We start from the raw sequence: 16464 nt of genomic DNA, 5'->3' as shown, positions 1-16464 counted from the left end.
AAAAGTGCCCAAACTAGACACATCTGAGTCATTCTCAAAATAACTAAGCAATGAACTTCAACCTATCCATGGGCCCTGGTCACCAATGACACTGGCTGGACTGAGATTAGTACCATTTTGCAAATAGGGAAAGGAGCTTCCACAATTCTGCATAGTCCCATTCAAGACTTAGGCATTAAATCACTTCTCAGATGGGAGCATTGTATATAGACCAAGTTCTCTCTCTCTCTCTCTCTCTCTCTCTCTCTCTCTCTCTCTTTCCCTCTTTCTTTAAAAAAATATATAGCTTCCCATTATTACATAATCTCAAATCAAGAATTAATGTAAACAACCCATTGAAAATTAAGTAGGTTAAACTATTCCAACAAACATGGTTTCAGGTGGCCTGTGTTAGGGTTGCTTTTCTACCCGGGAGAGTTATGAGACCCTTCCAGGGAACTTGTTCTAGGCGATGAGAATGAGGCCAGTGTTTGCTGACATTAAAAGGACATGGCATCTGCACCAGGCTGGAGAAGGGGCTGGTTGCACAAATTAAAGTCAAGCACATCACAGCCAGATTAGCAGAGTTGAGTTAGCTGTCTCCTATATCTCCCTCTTTCTTTTTCTTTTTTTGTCTCTAAATAAGAGAGAGAGAGAGAGAAGAGAGAGAGAGAGAGAGAGAGAGAGAGAGAGAGAGAGAGAAAGAAAGAGAGAGGGGTTTGTTTTGTGTCATCATCCTTTCTCACCTTTACCTGTTCCCATTTCTCTATTTACATGGGATAGCATTCACAATAAAATATGAGGAAAAAAAATTAAATAAAGGAGGTGACTTAATCTGCGTCTGACTGGCTCTGGTCACTAAAAATTTTGACCTAAATACAGCATGGAAATGCAAACCTGCAGAAAAATGATAATGGATGCAAATTATGTTAAGAAAAATCTTGTTGCAAAAGAATTAGACAAAACCAATATGCTGGAAGGTTTTCTCTTTTTTTTTTACCTTAAACAGATTTAGAACTCACTGGAGCCATGTTTTCTTGTACTAGAGGGTTGCTCTCAATGGGTCAGTTCACCCATGAAGAGCTTTAATTGCTTGATATTTTAAAGGAATTTTCTATTTTATTAGTAGAGGGAGAATGGCATGCGCGAGGAGGGCGAGCCGTTTGTGTGGGAGAACTTGAAAGCTGTATGTGGGAAGCGTGAAAGTTACAAACACAACATCTTTAACCAACCAAAATTTCATTCTTGCAACAAGAAGCTGATTTTGAAATTTGTCATGATCTGCCACCAGGCTAGGGGGACAGTTTCATGAGACAGCAGGGTTGTGAGGTAAGCTCAAATTAAAAAAAATTAAGTATTAATTTCAGCCAAGCCCAAATACAAAGCTAACACATTTTAGTTGTTTTAATTTTTCCCACGTTAATTTCCTCAAGGAACACGGAATGGATGGCTCACAGGTTTGAACAAGGAAGAACTGCAGCACAAGCTCAGTGAGTCTGTGGTGGCTTCCTGCTCTCCTTCCGCACCCCCACCCCTGACTTCCTTTGTTCCTTAATCATGAGGCAGCTGTTTCCTCTGGAATCATATACCCCAGCTGACCAGTCTCTGCCTCCCAGAGCCTGCTGTCCAGAAAGCACATCAATTCAGCATATTGACATCAAACTCTATTCTCCCCAGTCCTCCTCCCTCCCCAGAACTGCCACCTCCCCCAGTCCCTGGGTTCATGCTGATTTTCACAAGGGAAGAAATCAGGAAAAAAAAAAAAAAAAAAAAAAAAAAAGAATAGTAGCCCAAGCATTTGAGATTTTCATCTTCAACTGGCAAAGCAAGTGTTGTAAAATATTCAGGATCTCGGGGCTCAGACAGGGAAAATGTTTCCAGAGCTGTCTTCTGTGAACCAAACGTTGCTCAGCATCCGTTTCCTAGCTGGCTTGTAAAATTAGTGCTTAGTAGCACACATTGGTGTATGAACTATTGTTTGGCAGAAACTGGGACACAACTCAATGTGGGAGGTACAGTGAGTTGTCAGTGGTAGTTCTTCCTTCAGGGTCTTAGTTTTATTATGTATTTATATTGAAACTCTGGGGTAAATAAACAAGCACTATAAGAAGTCTTGTGTACTAAATATATTGAAAAGAGGAGCATACAGAAAGTGTAAATTCATACATAGGTCGCTGTGAAAGATTTGAGCATTTATCATCTGTCCTAATTGGTTGGTAAAACTCTAAATGAGGAAGAGGAAAACGTGTGTATGTTGATGAACGCAAGGTGAGAGAATGAACCAAGGAAGGTTTGTGTTAGTCAGGGTTCTCCAGAGAAACTGAACTAATAGGAAGGTGCTAGGTAGGTAGACATATGTACCACCTAGTTGGGAAGATATAGGTGATGGCGGGAAGGATAGATTAATTAGAGAATTATTATTATTATTATTATTATTATTATTATAGATGATAGATATAGATAGATGATAGGTAGATAGATGATAAGTGACAGATGTCTCTAAGATGTATGAGAAATTAATACATATGTACACACACACATAAATGCAGAGGTAAAGAATTATTGTGGAATTGAGTCACATAAGTAAAGAAGACAAGGCATCCCACTATCCTGTGTGTACAAGTTGGAGAACCAGGAAAGACTGGAGTATAATTCATTCTATGACAGAAGACCTGACACCCAGAGGGATGATGATGCAAGTTTGGTTTGGACTATGAAGGCTGGGAAATACAAAGCCTCAGACACCTCTGGCATTCCCATCTTGAACACTGCAAGCTGTGTTCTTCTCCCACTTCTGATTTGGGGGCCCCCAGAGCTAGATGATGCTCTATCATACTGGGCAGAGTAAGTAACCTGTTTACTAGTTCCTATGTTGAGATCTTCTGGAAACACCCTCACATGCTTACCCAGAAACATTTCTAAAGCTGTTTGACCTCACCTCCACAGAAAAATCACCACAGAGAAACAGTAGCAGAGAAATTTTGTGAGTTGCCAAGAAAGTGCAAGTGATGAGACACTTAGTAAAAGATCCGTAAATGAATGCATGTGATCTGGACTGAAGATTGATCTTGGATGTGATAGTGCAGCTGCTTCATCACCTAGAGGGAAGAGTGAGTTCTAGGGTGAGTTCTAGGGTAGCACACATGGGGCTCCAGGTCCCACAGAGTCCTAAAGCAGAGCTACAGGCAGGGCTGGTTTTCCAGCTTGCCATTAGTAGCACTGGGTTCTGATGGTTTCCATTCCTCCCCGCTCTAGGGCCTATGAGAGTGAGTAAGAAGTTAGGAACCTTTACTTACAGAGCAGAAGAACCCATGACTTCAGAACTTAACTCTGTCACTTATTAACTAAACAACTTTAGGCCAGCCATTTGAGATTCCCGAGCCTCAGATTTCTCACTGATAAACTGGAAATGAATTGCATTAACATAGTTTGACTATGATAAGGATTAATCAAGTACTCAAATTGTTGCATACATCTTGGCTTTATAATAATCATTATAAAAAGGGTACAATTATTTGTTTATTATAATTGTTGATATTGTTACTAAGGAGAAGGGTATACTTAACTTATTTGAAGAACAACCTAGTTAGAAGCAATATAATCCCTATAAAATGCAAAGAAATTAAGTTGAACAGCTAGAGATATCAAAGTTTTAAGTGGAATGGATAACAGTGGTTTTGTGTATTAAGAAGAGATTTTAGAGCCTTGGTGTTTGTTAAAATATGGAAATTTACTTAAAAATCCATGAACTAATATAATAATTTTGAATGCTTGATGTTTATATGAATTTAATGCAATTCACACTTATCACATAGCCATAGAGAAATGTTCATTAAGAGCAGGAATGCTAGAGGAAAAGGGGAGGGGGAGAGCATGGGAGGTTCATGGAGAGGAGACTGGGAAGGGGAATGACATTTAAAATGTGACCAAATAAAATGATTATTATTAATAATAATAGTAGTAATAATAATAAATGTGACTAACTGAAATGCAGATGCAGTGAGCTTGTTGTATAGACGAACATCTACAACTGGGGCTCCCTCAGAATATTCTTTAAAAAAGATGAGCAGAGAACTAGAAGAAGAAACAAATCTGGAAATAGATTTTCATGAGACTATAGTTCTGCAGCAGGAGCAGACTGTAAGGGTAAATGCACGTGTGAAGGTAGGGTAGTGACTGAAACTGCATGGATACAGATGTTTGGACCTTCTTTCGTATATGTGCATTGAAGACTGGTGGAGACAAATCAGTCCTTAGTCACCTTTTGAAGTTTTAAGTGTTGAACCTGAATTGTGACAGTTGGAGAGTAGTGGATAGGGACTACGGTGACTAGTAAGCATGGAATGGTGGCTCAGGCCTAGAGGGTAAAGCACAGGGACATCCACAACAGAGAATGCTGCAACCATGAGGCCTGAACACACTTTGCTAGGTTTCTATACCCTCCCTAAACTGGTGAAATGCAGACTGACCACACTGCTGTTCAGAGTATTTGTTTATATTCTTGATATCCTTGAGTGCCCGCAGAAAGATCAGCAGCAGGTATAATGGCCACACTCTAGGAACGACTTGGGTAGAAATGTATTCACAGAAACTCTCCACATTCAATTCAATTACCTCAAAACATTTTAGGATCACACAAGATAATTGAACTCAATGGTTAACCAGAGAATTTAGGAAGCCTAACCAGAGACTGTGACAGTGACGGTTAGGTTGAGAAACCTTGAAGGAATTCTAGAATTTTGATACAGAGCATAGTTGGGATTGATATGCTAATTTTCTAGTATGATCCCAGGCTAAAAGTGTTTCTTTGGTTATTCTGTCTTTGTTAGCCAAATTTGCTAGTGGGAATGACGTCTCCAGGTGTCCAGGAATCTTATCATATGGTATATCTATTTTCTTATTCAACCTGTCTCAGACAGGCAATGTGATCTCTTCTGGTGATGATAAGGAACACTCTCTCTTGCTGTTTGGTAGAAATGAGGATGGAGTATACAAGGTAGGTTGGGTTCTTCCTCTGAGCCCCATGTTCCCAGAAATAAGACTCAGACTCAAAATAAATTGGCCACAGAGCTAAGCTCTTCTGTGACAAAATCATTACTAAAATCACCCGTTTATTTTAACTTATAATTTGCTACATGGTTGGTTATCCGTGCTCAGGTACCATGGGTCCGTCTCCTCACACCTTCCTGTGAGCATCTTCTGTGCCTAGCTCTATCCCAGAATCCTTTCTGCTTCTCGGATGTCCTACCTTCTAGTCTACCCTTTTCTATAGGGCACAGGTTTTTTTTTTTAATTGACAGTTGATGCATCTGTACAATGCACAAAGTATTCTCTCTACAATAAAGAAATTATATTTTGTCCAGGATATAAAGAGAAGCATCCAGTGTTAGAATAAGCAAAATCCTTTATGAAGGGAAACCCTTCACTAAGGGAAAAGCTTCCTGTGCATCTTGTTAACAGCTGGGTAAGTCCTACCACAACATTCTCCATTGTAGTGAGACTTTGTAAAGATTGCTTACTCTTTAGTGGTACCATTTCCTTGTCTGTAAAACGATAAATACCAGAAGGAAAAAAGTATGCTGGAAGGTGTAGATGGAAGTACAAAAGGAAAGGACCATGTCAGCATACTTAGTTTAATTCTGAAGATAGAATGATTATCTTATGAATTCTATTAACTAACGCTGACAGAATTAATCAAAGAATCCAAAGTCTCTACAAGCCAGCAAATGCCTGCCAGTCATTGTGAAATTTATCTTCAAAATGAGTTTTCCTTCCTAGAATTTATACAGACAATGTGTATACTGCCTAGTGGCAATTTTTCTGTAATAAAATCCCACTCAAAGAAGTTTCTCCATGGACCTTTAGATTGTTTCTTATAAGGTCATGACAAAGTTGATATACATGTTAGATTTTTATGTATTAATATTTTAAAACTAAAATATAATTGTATTTTCCACTTCTCTTTTTTCCCTTTAATCCCTTCCATGTACTTCTCCCCACCTCATATGTGTGTGTGTGTGTGTAGTGTGTGTGTTGTGTGTATATATATATATATATATATATATATATATATATATATATATACATACATATACATATATACATACATATACACATATACATACACACATAAATATATATACATATGTATACATATATGACTAAATATATAAATACGATCTGCTCTGTTTGTTTACTTTTACTCATGTGTATATCATTTCAGGGTTGAACACTTTTTATTGGGTAACCAATTAAGAGCCCATCTCTAGGGAAGATTCCTCACACTCTTGTTGGGCCCTTCCCACAGACATCTTCTATTTTTATACACTAAGGTGTCCTTAATATAATATGTGTAGTGCTATTCTTATTCAAGTTGGCTATAATAGAGAACATTATTTTCTAACATTTGTAAAAATGTAAATGAATGCAACTTTGTGCATTCTTATATTATTTTATTTTTCTTATGTTTCAACAACATTATTCAGATGCCACTAAGGACCCTGTTTATGTGTTACTGAGGCAGCATTTTTTTTTTCTGAAAGTGACAGTGGGGCTAGCCTTACTATAACCAGAATAATTATTCAATAGTTTTATTCATCATTTCTCATTCCCATTGTCTCTCTCCCAGTTTTCTCCCCTCACAACTGCTAAGCTGGTCAAATTCATCACTTAGAAGAAAACAGAGCTCATTGCATGCAATCCAATAACTTCCCCTATGGGGAAACCAGGCCACTTTGAAGTTCTTTCTATTCTCAAACTTCATTAAGTTTATGCCAGTGTTGTCTCAAATTAGGTTTATAGAGAGAGGCCTTTTGCAAATTTGTCATTTATAGATTGCATTAAACTGACCTGATTTAGCGATGTTGATTAGGGAAAAGATATAATGTGTGTTTATCCTCAACTATTTGGTAGCAAATACGTAGCAATTACTAGAAATGTGCAGATGTTCAACCCCTTAAATGATACATTTTATCTAGAAGACCAAATAGTTTGCAATTCACTTGTTTAACAAAAATTTACCAAGCACATATATATGCCAACATCATGCTGACCATTAATACTATCAAGTCCAATGGGCTAAGAGGGGAAGCAGGGCAGACAGACAAATCGCTACAAACAACACAGAGGAATGTGTGGGCTCATGATGAAGGAGCAGAAGAGACTGCAGAGTGTTTGGCCATGAGAGGTAAAAATAGAACATAGGTGGCTTACTAATGAGTCAGTCTTGCCTAAATGATGAACTCCAGGCCAATAAGATAGCCTGCTTCAAAAAGCAAGGAAATAAAATGACTGAGAAAGACACATGATATCAATTGACTTTGGTCTACTCTCTGTCTCTGTCTCTGTCTCTGTCTCTGTCTCTGTCTCTGTCTCTCTCTCTCTCTCTCTCTCTCTCTCTCTCTCTCTCTCTCTCTCTCTCATGCATCACACACACATACATAAACTCAGACAAATAAGTAAATAAATGAAGAATGAATGAATTAAACTAGTAGATTTTTTTTTTAAAGAATCAAAGATTATAGTTGGATATAGAATAGTAAGAGGCAGTGAGAATTTGCAACAATGCTGTCATTGTTGAGTGTGCAGATGCAACCTCCACATGCAGCATGTCTTGGGACTCTGCACTCTGATCTTAAACTTAAATATTTTGCCAAGACTCTGCGTTATATAGCTGGTCCCTCACACCCATCCCTACTCTCCTTCCATCTGAACCACTGGGCATTGGGATCCTGCTTTACTGCCTCTTTCATATTTGTGAATACTTTCTTCCGTCTGGGACATCAGATTGTCTCATTTAAATTTAATTTGAATTTCTGTTTGAAGAATCAACCTGACACACCAAAGAGAATCTGAAAATGCTTTACACAATAAATGATCAAATGATGTCTGAAAACATCAAACCTTTATATCTAGAAATATTGGATCAAAACTCCCATTTATTTTATTGTTCAAACTAAAGAGAGACTTAAAAGCACTTGGCATGTGAGTTTGACACTACATTTAACCAACAGACAAATTGTTATAACCTGGTGAGGTTAGTGCCATCAATACATGCATTTTTAAATCTGATTCATAACATGCCAGATTTATCTTGGTTGCTATGCTTTGACTATGCTTTAAACTAATTTTCCTCAAGAAGTCACAGAAATATTATTCAGAGTACAGGTCACAGATGCCTAATTTGCAATCTGAGAATAATTATATTACCAGTTTATCTGCTCAAAATACTCTGAATTTGATGTTGAAATGTGTCCTTTGAGAGACCAACTTCTCTGAAAATATCTCAGCAGAAATATGTGAATTTAAATTTGAAAATCGCAAAACTCCTTTCTGCATGTTAATGTATTTTGAAAGGAACCTTAGAATGTACAGAGTCATTGTGAATTGGCCTCATGAGTCTGGGCAGGTGCTTGGGAAAGCACATGGGTTAAAAAGAGCACATAAAGCCTTTATAGGTACAGAGATATGTTCTATTTCTACAACAGAAACATGGGAAAAGCCCCTCCCAGATGAGGGAATAACTATATTTTGCCCAACAAGAACTTAGAAATTGATGGAAAATTTATTGACTGGTTCCTTGACATACCAAGAATGTACCAAGAATGGCATCACAAAGCAGTGGTAGAGGGTTTGTGGGTCCCACATGTTAGAATGTCCATAGGAGATAGGATTCTTTTCCATCTGAGTGATTCCCAATGGTATGCATGTAATCTGTTGGTCAGGTAACTCTGGTTGAATAATTTACTCATAAAGACTTAAAGTGAAGACATATTTTAGAAGAAAACTTGCATGATCTAATTTATTGATTCTGGAACAAAATTAGCATGCAAGGACTGTCTACATATTCATGCTTATCATGTCCTGTGCATGACAGCTAGTCTACAGAATTAGCCTGGGTGCTTGTCATCAACTGGACTGATATAGGAAATGTAACAAAGTGCATGTACACACACACACACAGAGTGATATTCTCTATTTGTAAGGAAAAATCAAGTTATGCTATTTTCAGGACTCTGAGTAGAAATGGATAACATTATGTTAGGTGAGGTACACTAGGCTTAGAACCAAAAGTGTCATATTTTCTCTCAGGTCCATAAGGCAGGAAAAGTGCATGGAATTAAAGGGAATACTATTAGCAAAAAGGAAGACATAAAAGAAGGGAAGGATAAAAAAGGGACATCAAGTAAATGTGTTTAAAGTACATTATGCATGTATGGACATGTCATAAGGAAATTTGTAATAAGCACAATTAATATGTGCCGATAAAACCTTTGAATCATACAAAGTACCTAAAATCTCTTTTTTTTTCATTTTGTTTTGGTTTTGGATTTTTGTTTGTTTGTTTGTAAAGATAATGAACATACTTCCCAGATACCATCCTGTTCTCTTAAGGAAAACCTACAGATCAGTCTTTTGCCAGTCTCTACCTACTGCATCCTAATCTAAAAGTAGAGGAGAGTACCTAATTTGTCTGGCTAATAGTTTTGGTGGTGTGACATCAATGACATCCTAGCAATGCAGTTTAGATTTCAGAAGATACAGAGAGAAGAATGTAATAGTGTCTTAAATGTGTGCTGCAGAGCCAAGACCTACCGAATCAATAACACACATGGAAGTGAAAGTATGACTACATAGCGCTAATGTTCCCAGACTCATTGATGTCCCTTGTCACCTGTGTTGATAGCTCGAAAGTATGACTACATAGCGCTAATGTTCCCAGACTCATTGATGTCCCTTGTCACCTGTGTTGATAGCTCGCTAGTTATACCCACATTTTTAACAGAGGTAGCCTAATCATGGCTGTGCTTTGGGAAGTGGGCAGCAGGGACTCTTTTATCTGTTGGGTAGTGGAGATGATGTTTGAGGAGAATCAATAGAGTAGATGTAAAGTATAATCTAGGATATGGAGATTATGCATATTATAAATAATCTTAAGTGGAACATCTACTTTGGCTTCCCAAATACCAGAGGCGGTGGCCTAGAACAAAGAGCATATGTTGGTATGCTTATGGAACACCATGGAATAGATCCTGTGTTTATATGGGTGTACCCAGGCAGGGTTAACATTGTATGCTTATGCATTTTAAAGATGGCAGCCATGTCTCAGTCAGCTGAAAGTACTAATCGGCATTCTTCAGACAGAGAACATTTTCAAGGTGGCCATCACTGTTCATCAGAAGGCACTGCTGACTTTTGCTCTTCTGTGGGGCTGGTGCTTTTAGTATATTAGTAATTCTGCTTGACCCTCTTTTTTAATAAGTCTGGTAACAGAATGGTAATAGGATATTCCATTGTTTCTCTTGGGATATTTCTTTTTTTGTTCCTGTGTTATAAGTAACCACATGGGTTTGGAAGTTGTCATTTTAATTGGCCAGTCATGCAGAAGAGACTCATGGTCTACCAGAACTGAGTCAGTAGAATATGAGGCTTTTCTGAAAATAGAAATGTTTCCAACCATAAGATGTGTCTGTGGAGGACAGGTGCACATGACTGAATCACAAGTCCCTGCCATCCTCAGCTCTATTCTGCCATGACACTAGTGTCCACTAGGTTTTAAGACTCCGGTGAATCCTTAATATCTTGGCATTTTAAAGACCAAGGGTAATGAATTGTTTCTAACTGACTGGCAGGATTGCACTTTATCCAAGCCTGTTAGTTTGGGTGGTCCCAGATCACATGGCTTTAGCCTTGACCCCAGCCCGAAGTTCATTTTTACTGATTAAGTTGTTTTTCTAAACCACGAGTTATGTCTTTGTATTTCTTAACAACAACAACAACAACAACAACAACAACAACAACAACAACAACAATGCTAAAATAGCTGTCTATCCTCCTTTGGACTCTGCTTTCTCATATATTCTCCGACCCACACTCATACTCCATGAGCATGTAAATGAGATCAAACCGGGCTTTCTCTAGCAATGGCTCCCCTAGTGCTTAAATGGCTTGCCACCCCCTCACTTCTTCCTACCCCGTCCATCAGAGTATTCTGATAAAAATCTCCCCTTTTCTATTCTTTGGTTAAACCTTTACTTTAAAAATTCAGTAATAATTATTCCTAATCATATATAAACTACTCTCAGCTTTCAGGATAATGGTATCCTATTTGCGGATATGAGAAGGATGTGAAGCCTGCTTTTTCTCTATGAGGGCTTCTGTTGTTAAAAAATAAAGGAATAAACAGATATTTTCACCAATACTACATCATTCTTACAGTGCTGACTGATGAAAACCAATGACAGAGGGACCAGTCTGAAGCCTACAAAAACAACAAAAGTTTTAAGTATAAAAGCAAAAACAACTCAAAGGTATGTAGTTCTCTAGAGTTATATTTTCACAATATTTTAATACATTTTAAAGTAATATGATAAAAATAATAATGTCATTATGTTAGTAACTGTATACGTGAATATATAATTTCATAAAATTAATTCAAATGTAATGAATGAATACAGTAAATGGGTCAGACGTATTGTAACTCTATGGCCTTTATATACCAAACAGTTTGCTAACACAAAAATACATAACAAAAGAGTTTGTAAACTGATAAAACATAAAATTTTAGAGAAAAATATATTCAGAGTCATGGGATATTATTTCAACGAAGAAGCATCATAATGAAATTTTCAGGCAACCAAGCATTATAAGCATTATAGTAATGAGCTAATATCATGGATAAAGAAATTACCCATGCAGAACCTATAAACCTGCAAAAATATTAGTATGCAGGGAGCAGAGAAAAAATATGGATGATCAGAGGGAGGGAAGAGTGGAAGAATCAAGGCTAGATATGGGTGTGGCTCTGCAGCAGTTCAAAACATAGAAGAGAGAAGAGGCTGGGAAGGAAACAGGAAGATCTTAAAGATAAACAGAAGACTAAGGAAGAGAGTAAAAAAGGATTAAGCCTCATAAAAACAACCCTTTGCTGAGTCAAAGTTGGGTCAGCAACAAAGGTAGATCATTTAAAGATGACCTTTCTAATAACAAGATAAATAGGCAAAATAGCTCTCTTTTGTATCAAATTCACCATCAATATCAATGTGTCAATTTATTCTTATGTTTAGTATGTATCATTTTATCATCTATATAATAGCATAGAAACAAGTTTCCTGTATTTTAACACTCAAAAGGTATCAACTACTGCCAAAGACTTGTGGAAGAATGACATAATCCAACCTTGTTGATGGGGATGAGAAAAGGCAATGGAAGGAAGGACGATACATTTCACACAGATCTGATACAGTGTCTAATACTCTAGGCGGCACCAGGGAGTTTGTATACTAAGAAAGAAGGCATCATCTAGGAGAAAGGTATTTACCTGCTCACCTGAATACATGGTGGCATCAAGTGAAATGACCTGCTTAGAGATGAGGGATACAAGGAGTTTATTGGGGTCCTTAGTAAACATCGATGCTGTGAGCACTTCTAAATACTCAGTTATAAATGTAGATGGCAGGGGCACTTGAATTGGACATGTGAAAATGGGGCTGCCAATATGCAGCTGATACGTACGTCCTTGGAAATGAAAAAGACCATCTAGGAATGAAATATAAGGAAGACATTGAAGGGGCTGTATACTTGAGGGCTGGTTGAAGTTTAAATCAAGGAGGAGATGCCGGTATATAGAAAAAGAGCAATCAATCAAAGAAATTGTTGGAGAGTAAAGACTTGTTAAGTTGTCATGTAACAAGGTTTCCAGTGAATGGAGAGTAGGGTCTTAAATATCAGCAACTTTCAGTGAATAAGACAGAACAGAGTGTGTTGCATTCTGCAACTATTAGTAATATTAATACAAAAAATATACTGAATTATGAAGAAGACATCTATACTTTCTCCTCTCTCCTCTACTCTCATTCTTTCCCCCTCTCTCCTCTCACATCTGCTTTTCCTTTCTTTTTAGAAAAGGGAGGTCTTCTGTGGATCCAGTGTGACCTCCAACTTCTTGTATGGATGAGAATGATTTTGAACTCCTGATCCTCCTGCCTCTAGCCAGGTGTGGCAATTCTAGGCATGTGCTACCTACCATGCTTACCCCCGTCTCCCCTTCTTTATTTTTAACTGAACATGCATAACATAAATAAACTCTAGTTCCATTATAAAATAGAAGACTATTCACTTAAGACGTTAGGATAACAATATTCCAGTGTAATAATAATTATGAAATTTTGTTAACTTGATCCTGAAAGAATAGACTCATTGAAAACAGAGGTTTTTTTCAGCCTAGCATCTTTAAAACATATGTTTCATGAGTATCAAAATTTTCATTATAATGGTACATATAAATTAAAATATGTATCAATTTTGTATTTTAAAATAAAAGGTAGACCCCGGGGTAGTATATATATTTCCAGTACTTTTCAGGAGGCAAAACAAACAGGAAGATCAGGAATTCAAGGCCAGACTGGGCTGAGATATCTGGGGTAAGGAGCAGAATGCCTGGTTTAAATCTGAAACACCCCACACAGGCTCATGATAAGTGTGTTCAGCAGTGGCACTCCTCTGGGATGCTGTAAAATCCATATTAACTAGGACCTAGCTGGTGAAATTAGACTTCCAGGTACAGATCTTTAAGATTTTTCCCATCCCTACTACCTGCCCCTCTATCTGTTTCTCAGTTCCATCTGATGATGATGCTATTACTCGGCCACCTGTTCCCATGGCAACTAACTGAGATGTTCTTCTAGCTTTTTCTGCCATAGAAGGTAGCGAGCTTCTCAAATGATGAGTCTAAATAAACCTTTATTTTTTGTTTTGTTTTGTTTTGTATTGTTTTGTTGTTTTTCAAGACCGAGTTTCTCTGTGTAACAGAGCCCTAGCTGCCCTGGACTGGCTTTGTAGACTAGACTGGCATTAAATTCACAGAGATCTACCTGTGCCCCCAGTTCCTGAGTGTTGGAATTAAATGCATGTGCCACCACACCCTGTCCCAAATAAACATTTCTTTACTGAGGCTGTTTCTGTCAAATATATTGGTCATAGCAACTGAAACAGCTGATACAGGGATCAACGGCAGGACACTACAATCTGGTTGAGATTCATGTGTGTATTTGAGCATTTGAGCAAATCAACTTGAAAGTTAGAAGCTGTTTGGAGAGAATGACACTTTTAAAAAATACTACCAATAGCCTCGAGGGGTCTGAATGCTGCAAATTGCATAGAGGATAGACCTGAAAGAGATGCAGGGTTGACCTGGAGAGAAACATGGGGTTCCACTCAAACTATAGGGAAGCTTGTCACATCTCTCCCTGGAGTCAGCTTCTGAGTTGTCTGAGCTCTGGTATGGAACTCTGTACAAATATTTTGAAGTAGCTTCATTGCTTTGTAATGGGTCTGGGTTCCCTTCTTGGTACAACTCCTTTTTCAATGGCAAGTACTATGCTACTTAATACCTGAGACTTATTTTTTTTTGTGTCAGATTATACTCATCTCCAAACCTGGAACGTCATCTATCATGGTATTAAATAACAATTGTCTGGACGTGTGACAATGTGAGCAACTATATTAATATTATATTAGTTAATATAAGAATTGATATTATATGAATCATTCTATGGATTAATATTATATGAAATAATCCCAGTGCAGTGGAGGCATTAAAGTTCATTGTCCAGCTAGCTTAGGAAGAGTCAATGAGAAAGCCTATCCCTAAAAATAAGGTAGCGAAAGTTTGGACGACACCTTATACAAAACTTTGCTCTTTTTACGCATGTGCACATACATGCATGTGTACCCCCACATGCTTTTGACAACCCCATACATTCACACACACCAAAACCATAAATGTTTTCTTTCATTCTTTGATTAAATCCTCTTGGATATTAAAAGCAACTGTGTGTGTGTGTGTGTGTGTGTGTGTGTGTGTGTGTCTATGTCTTTGTATGTGTGTGTTTGGAACGAGAGAGATGGTCATGCCCTTTAGTGTGCAAGGATGAAGAACGTATCTTGATTTATTTTGGAGAGATTCAAACAGCATAATACAGCATCAAGGGAGGCTCCAGAGATTGGGGGCAAATTAATGAAAATGGGAATAGTTTGCAGGAAAACTTGATGCAGAAAGAAGTGCTTCCGTGTCTGTTTGTTACTGCACACGCTGTGGGGCTGTGTACTGCAAGGTGGGTGACTGGCCCTAACAGGAGTGCTAATATGATGTATTAAATGTCGGCTTGGCATCGCTGGGTGTGCATATCTTTCCTGTTGTACTGCCTGTTTATGCTTATTCAGCCCTTTGAATAATTTAACACATTTCATACTCTAAATTACTCTCAGCAATTTGATGGGGCTTCTGGCAGTTTACTTGAAACACTCAGTGTTAGGTCAACATGGGGTCCCAGCTCCTGCTAAATAGAAGTACTCTGCTTACTTAGAAAAACATAATTAGTTTTCTCTGTGCATCTCTTCAAAGGTGGGTGGGGTGGGAGAGCAGTCAAAGAGGAAGCCAGTGCATGGGATCACTGGCTTGTCAATCTAGAACAGCCCAGGCATCCAAGAGTTAAAAATTTAATGGTGCAGGAGGCTGGCCTTCAGGAGAGGGAACTGTTGAAGGGCATGGAAAACAGTCTGAGTTGCTGTGCAAATGCAAGAATTTGATAAATGACCCTCATTTAGTCGATACTGACCGCGTTGAGTCCCTTTCCTAATTTAATCCTCTTGTAAAACTGGCTGCCCCACTGAAGACTGGCCACTGTGGTGAGGGCTGCTGTCTGTGCTAGAGTGACTTGTTCTGGGGAAGTAGTGAACTTCTATCCCATTGGAAACTCCCCATTGCCTTCCTCTATCCTCAGACTGTTTGTGCACAAGCTACTCAGGATGCAACATGTTTGCCCTTTGGTTTTAAAAAAAAATTGCTGGAGCTACAGCTTCTGAGGTTCAAAAACCTTGATAGTTTTCTCAAGAGTTCAGACATACTGGAATATTAAAAATATTCCAAAGTGCGTTCTCTCCTGTGCACATCGGCTGTAGAAATGGCTCTACCTTTTACGTGAAATGAGCATTTTTAATTAAGACTAGCAATCTTACCTTTGATGATGCGTCACCTTTGGGAGAAATCCTGAGTGTGTACTGACCCCAGCCAGCCAGTGTGGTGGGAAAATGATGGTGAAGGGGTTGAAGGGTGCAGCTCTTTGTTCTGTGACAGCAGGACTCTGATTGACTGTCCCCTCTGGGTTTGAACTCTTCCGGGACTCTCTAGATATGCTGAACAAGCTTCTTGGGGATTTGAAGATCCTTACACATCCTGAGAGTCCATAATGAAGTGTTTTTGCTTATCATCCTTTTTGCCCCTTTTGAAATAGTCTGAGCCTGCATTGTAACCTTAGGTCAAAACTATTTGGGGTAGTGGAAACTCGTGATAAACACACGTACCTTTGAAGGTTAGAATGCCATCCATTTAAGAACATCAGATTAAAATTTGTATTTAAAATTCTATACACGGAGATTCTCCAAACTGTCCAGACGACCAAATGTGTGTGCATATGTGTGTACATG

This window comes from Arvicanthis niloticus, chromosome 1, assembly GCF_011762505.2.
Source record: "Arvicanthis niloticus isolate mArvNil1 chromosome 1, mArvNil1.pat.X, whole genome shotgun sequence".
NCBI lineage: Eukaryota > Metazoa > Chordata > Mammalia > Rodentia > Muridae > Arvicanthis > Arvicanthis niloticus.
Note: the sequence above shows the minus strand (reverse complement) of the source record.